Below are 6,555 nucleotides of genomic sequence, written 5' to 3'. Positions count from 1 at the left end.
GTCAGGAAGCAACAGTTAGAACTGGACATGGAACAACAGACTGGTTCCAAGTAGGAAAAGGAGTATGTCAAGGCTGTATATTGTCACCCTGATTATTTAACTTATATGCAGAGTACATCATGAGAAACACTGGACTGGAAGAAACACAAGCTGGAATAATATAATGCAGGGAGAAATATCAATAACTTCAGATATGTAGATGACACCAGGCTTATGGCAGAAAATGAAGAGGAACTAATAAGCCTCTTGATGAAAGTGAAAGTGGAGAGTGAAAAAGTTGGCTTAAAGCTTAACATTCAGAAAACGAAGATCATGGCATCCGGTCCCATCACTTCATGGGAAATAGATGGGCAAACAGTGGAAACAGTGTCAGACTTTATTTTTTGGGGCTCCAAAATCACTGCAGATGGTGACTGCAGCCATGACGCTTACTCTTTGGAAGGAAAGTTATGTCCAGCTAGATAGCATATTGAAAAGCAGAGACATTACTTTGCCAACAAAGGTCCATCTAGTCAAGGCTATGGTTTTCCTATGGTCATGTATGGATATGAGAGTTGGACTGTGAAGAAGGCTGAGCACCAAAGAATTGATGCTTTTGAACTGTGGTGTTGGAGAAGACTCTTGAGAGTCCCTTGGACTGCAAGGAGATCCAACCAGTCCATTCTGAAGGAGATCAGCCCTGGGATTTCTTTGGAAGGAATGATGCTAAAGCTGAAACTCCAGTACTTTGGCCACCTCATGCAAAGAGTTGACTCACTGGAAAAGACTCTGATGCTGGGAGGGATTGGAGGCAGGGGGAGAAGGTGACAACAGAGGATGAGATGACTGGATGGCATCACTGACTCGATGGACATGAGTCTGAGTGAACTCTGGGAGTTGGTGATGGACAGGGAGGCCTGGCGTGCTGGGATTCATGGGGTCGCAAAGAGTCGGACACAACTGAGAGACTGAACTGAAGTGAACTGAACTGAATGCATTTGGATATATTCATGTGTGTATATATACATATATACATATACATATATATATATAAATGAGTCCATAATATATGCTATCTATATATATGCATATATAGATAGATAGATTTATATAGATTAACAGAAAATCAAAGTTGCATTATTAAAAGTAACTGAGACAGAAGTCAACTTTATATCACCCTTCTGATAGACAGAATAAAGGCCCCCCAAACATGGCTATACCTTAATTCACAGGAAGCTGTTAATCTATTACCTTTTATGGAAAAAGACCATTGGAGATATGATGAAGTTGAGGGTCTTGACATGGTAAGATTTTCTTGAATTGTCTGCATGGCTCCAATGTAATCACAAGGCTTCTCCATAAAGACAGGTGTGAGGAGGATCAAAGTCAAAGAGGAGCTGTGACAATGAAAGCAGAGGTGATAAGTAAATAAATAGAGATAGATCTCTCTATATTTGTGTGTGTGTTTAGGCTTCCCTAATGGCTCAGATGGTAAGGAATCTGCCTGCAAGACCCAGGTTCAATTCTTGGATCAGGAAGATACCCTGGAGAAGGGATTGGCAACCCAATCCAGTATTCTTTCCTGAAGAATTCCACGGACATAGGAGACTCTCATATATATATATATATGAGAAAAGAGAGGATGAACTCTTTGATGATGCTGTGCTGCATTTGTAGATGGAGTAAGGGACAATAAGCTAAAGCAGCAGATGGGCTTCAGATGCTGGCAAGAAAACTAGATTCTTCCATCAAACCTCCAGAAGAAATTCAGCCTGCCAACTCACTTCAGCTTCTAAAATCCAGAACTGTCGTATAATAACTTTGTTCTGTCTTAAGCCACTGTATGTGTGGTAATTTGTGTGGTAGTTTGTTATAGCAGCCATAGGAAACCAATACATTCCATTCATCAAACTTTAGATTTTCAGTGGATGGTAAACAATTGGAGTAGAAATAAAGCCTGGAGTTAATACAGGCTAATGTCTGACACACCAGCCCTAAGTAGTTATTTCCAAGCTTTCCAAATATGAGTGTCCTCAGGTCAGTGTCAAGAGAAACAAAAACTCTAATTTTAGTATAAATTCCAGCAAACTTTCATTTATCTTACAGTGTAAATTTAAGAAATGTATTCTGAAAATTCAGAGACTTGTGTTGCCAAAATTTGTTTCAAAAGACACAGACCTTCATCCAGAGTCACAGAAATTTTGTTGGTTTTGAACCCAAGTGGCCTCAGATGTTATTTCCTTTAGACTGTTCATTTGACAATTCAGCTTCTGGGAAATCAGCTGCTTGCCATTGAGGTAACATTTTCTCCAACAATCAGAGACAGTTTGGCCTGGCTGAGATTTTCCTTCCCCTTGGGAAGTAATTGGATCTTTAAAAATAACATTTCATGTTTTGGTTGTGTCAGGTCAGAACTTTTACTTTATGTATAACTCCTTTCTTCAGGTCACTGACATGCTTACACTTTAACAAGCATGTCCAAGGTCATTGTTACATAGGAGACTATATGGACTCTGGAAGTCAACCCTGAATATTCATTGGAAGGACTAATGCTGAAGCAGAAGCTCCAATAGTTGGCCATCTCATATGAAGAGCCAACTTATTGGAAAAGGTTCTGATGCTGGGAAATATTGAAGGCAAAAGGCAAAGAGGGTAGCAGAGGAAGAGATAGTTAGAAAGCATAACCAACTCAACGGACATGAACTTGAGTGAACTCTGGAAGATAGCGGAGAACAGGGAAGCCTGGCATGCTGCAGTCCATGGAGTTGCAAAGAGTCAGACACAACTTAGCAACTGAACAAGAGCAACAAATACGGACTCTCCTCTCCTGAAGTGATAGTTTTTCTGGATAGTTAATTGTCATTTGTTTTGCTTGAGGCTATTCAGAGTCTGTTACAAGTACTTAAGATTATTTTTGCTCGTCTTTTCTAAGAGGTTCTCTTAGTAGTAATAAGGTTTATAAAATAATCATCAGAACATAACTGGCTGCATTCCCAACTCTTACCTTCCTTCTTCTGGACATACTGCATTTGAAAAATCTTCATTCTAAAGTTTCCTTTTAAAAGTGGCCTCTTCACCATCTTTTGGGATTCAGTAAATGAACAGTACTTTGGAATTCTATTTTCATCTCTGCAAATCATTTCCAATAATGCATAACCACCTGTCAAAATAAACTGACTACAATTCTAAGAGTTTTAATTGACCCATTATGCTGATCATTCTTGGCCCGAAATGTTAGCAAACCCAGATGCAGTTCCTACATTAAATGGGTGCAAATGATAGTTCACAAACTATGGGATGTGCCATGTAGTCCTTTTTTCTTTTTCTTTTCTGATAGTCAATGGAATTTTGGCACTAAAGCTAACCATACTCCAAAGTGATAGTGAATTCAAATTCAGTCATCATACTGACTATTTCTGTTCAGCCTGAGTTTGCTTACTATATCAAATATTACATGTACACATTTACTTCTTCATCTTGAGTCCTTCAGTCTTTTAAAACTTAGATTTTCATATTAAAGTTGTTTTACAAAATGCTAATATCTGAAGCCTGCAATAGTTCTAAACATTATTAAATTTTTCATCTTCAGTTTAGTGTTTTGTTAAAATAAGGCAACAAGGCCCAAAAGGAGTCACTTATGCTAAGCTCTGTCAACTAAAAATTGCCACTTTCCAGCTGGTTCTACAAGAATTAAGTCACTAGGCACTGAAGTCACTCTCTTTCAACACACCGTGAAAGGAATTCAGTACATAGACCACAAAAGAGGCATTCTGTGTTCTGGAAAAAGTGGCAAAGCAGGCATTTAGATAGTTGAATATTTTCAGATTTTTGAATCCAATTTCTTGCAAATTCTCATATCTAGAAAAGCACTACAACTATTAACTAAGACATCTGATCCTTGTTAAGAGCAGCAATCTTCTGCCAAAATATGTACTTGATTGCATGTACTGCTCCTTCACTAAAATCACATATATACTAATCTCTAACCCAACCTCTTCAGAGTAATCCCTGGCTATAGTCCTCTGGGCTGTGCTGTGCTCAGTCATGCCTGACTCTTTGTAACACCATTGACTGTAGCTTGCAAGGCTCCTCTGTCTGTGAAATTCTTCAGGCAAGAATGCTGGAGTGGGTTGCTATTTTCTACTCCAGGGGATCTCCCAACCCAGAGAGTGAACCACATCTCTTACATCTCCTGCATTGGCAGACAGATTTTTTTTACCACCAGTGCCACCTGGAAAGCCCGGCTATAGTCCTCATTTATTCCCAAGTAAACTTTAACTCTCAGCTCTCACAATGTGCATTTTTTCTTTTCACTCAACAGCCCCAAGTCACCAAACAGATTTACCCTAGTTACAGTTTAGACTCTTACAGAAATGGGTCAATCAATCAGGAATCACCACACTAGCACTAGTTAGGTAATCTGTCTAACAGACAACCACCATCCCCTAAAGGAAAGTAGCCTTAGAGTAACCAATCTACTTTTTTGCCTAGTAGCAGTACTGTTTTTCTCCATAGCACTATGTTAAAGTGAAACCATTTTCTTTAAAGAAAGTAGGGAGAGATAAAGAAAATAAAGGAAGAAAGAAAGAAAAAGAAAAAAAGTGTGAATGTTAGTTTCAACAATGAGGTTATGTGCTGCAGGCAGCTAACCTCTGAACATTGATCCATTGAATACCCTACATCTGGGTCTCTGGACCCATGGGAGCCCGAATGTCTCCAGGCCTTCACTTTTCCCTAGAAAAGTCTTTTATTTTATACAGCCCCTTTCTATCTGCTGGATTGGATGCCTCTCGATTCACGAATTACTGAGTAAAGCCAATAAGATCTTTTGAATACTGACTCAATGGACATGAGTTTGAGCAAACTCCAGGAGATAATAAAAGATAGGGAAGTCTGGCGTGCTGAAGTCCATAGTTTTGTAAAAATTCTGACAGGATTTATGATTGAATAACAGCAACAACATTTACTCAGTTGCATTTTGCTTTTTAGTAGTTTGTTCTGGAGAGAAAAGGCCTTATGTACAGAGTGCTATGTGATTTGTACATTTTGGCACTGAAGGTTTTATTTAAAGTTGATTGTTTTAGATGACAAGATTAATTCCATGAACTAATAAAGTTAGGCCACAGTACTACTATTTTATGTGTATACTGCATCAACAAAATCTTCTTCTTTGGAACCTTACAGGGATCAAATTAAATTAACATTAACCACTATAGCATGCAATATTACCTTGTGTTCATCTTTACCCCCTACTGGAGAATGTCTTCTGGGCTTCTGTATCTCAGACTCTGTTTGTGGCATCTATGCATATGTTTTACATTGATGAACAAAATTAGAAGTCCCATTGGGTTTAAATTTGTAAAGAACAGACTTGTGGACTAAGCGAGGGAAGGACAGGGGGGGACAAATTGAGAGAGTTGCATTGATGCACATGCACGGCTATGACTAAAACAGATAGCTAGTAGAAGCTATTGCATAGCACAGGGAACTCAGCTGGGTGTTCTTTGATGACCTAGAGGTGTGTGTGTGGGGTACTGTGAGGGCGGGGATATGTGTATACTTATAGCTGATTCCTGTTGCCATACAGCAGAAACTAACATAATATTGTAAAGCAATTATCTTCTAAAAATTAAAAAGATATAAAGGTAAAGTACATGTAAAACACAGCAATTTACACTCTGCCTTTTCCCTTACTCTTCCAGTGACTCTAGTTCACAAATAAGTTTTGTCTCAGGCTCTGTTTTTGGGAACTGAGATTAAGTAATATTTAAGGATTTGGTCTTAATTTCCCAAACTGATTCATTTTACAAAAAGATTTACCATTTCATGGCATTTAATATTAACACCAGAATTTCATTAGTTTATTAGATTCCATTTTTAAAATTACAAAAGCTCATAGTTCTTCCCTCCATTTCCCCAATCTAAAAATGCCTCACATTTACCCCAGTGTTCACTGCAGCACTGTTTACAATAGCTAGGACATGGAAGCAGCCTAGATGTCCATTGGCAGATAAACGGATAAGAAAGTTGTGGATATACACAATGGAATACTACTCAGCTATAAAAAAATAACACATTTGAGTCAGTTCTTCAAGAGATGGGAATACCAGACCACCTGACCTGTCTTCAGAAACATATATGCAGGTCAGGAAGCGACAGTTAGAACTGGACATGGAACAACAGACTGGTTCCAAATAGGAAAAGGAGTACGTCAAGTCTGTATATTGTCACCCTGCTTATTTAACTTATATGCAGAGTACATCATGAGAAACGCTGGACTGGAAGAAGCACAAGCTGGGATCAAGATTGCCAGGAGAAATGTCAATAACCTCAGATATGCAGATGACACCACCCTTATGGCAGAAAATTAAGAGGAATTAAAAAACCTCTTGATGAAAGTGAAAGTAGAGAGTGAAAAATTTGGCTTAAAGCTCAACATTCAGAAAAACGAAGATCATGGCATCTGGTCCCATCACTTCATGGGAAATAGATGGGCAAACAGTGGAAACAGTGTCAGACTTTATTTTTGGGGCTTCAAAATCACTGCAGATGGTGATTGCATCCATGAAATTAAAA

The sequence above is a fragment of the Bison bison genome, unplaced genomic scaffold, assembly GCF_000754665.1.
Source record: "Bison bison bison isolate TAMUID 2011002044 unplaced genomic scaffold, Bison_UMD1.0 scf7180017864387, whole genome shotgun sequence".
Classification (NCBI taxonomy): Eukaryota; Metazoa; Chordata; class Mammalia; order Artiodactyla; family Bovidae; genus Bison; species Bison bison.
The sequence above is the reverse complement of the archived record's forward strand: the minus strand, read 5'-3'. Positions refer to the sequence as shown.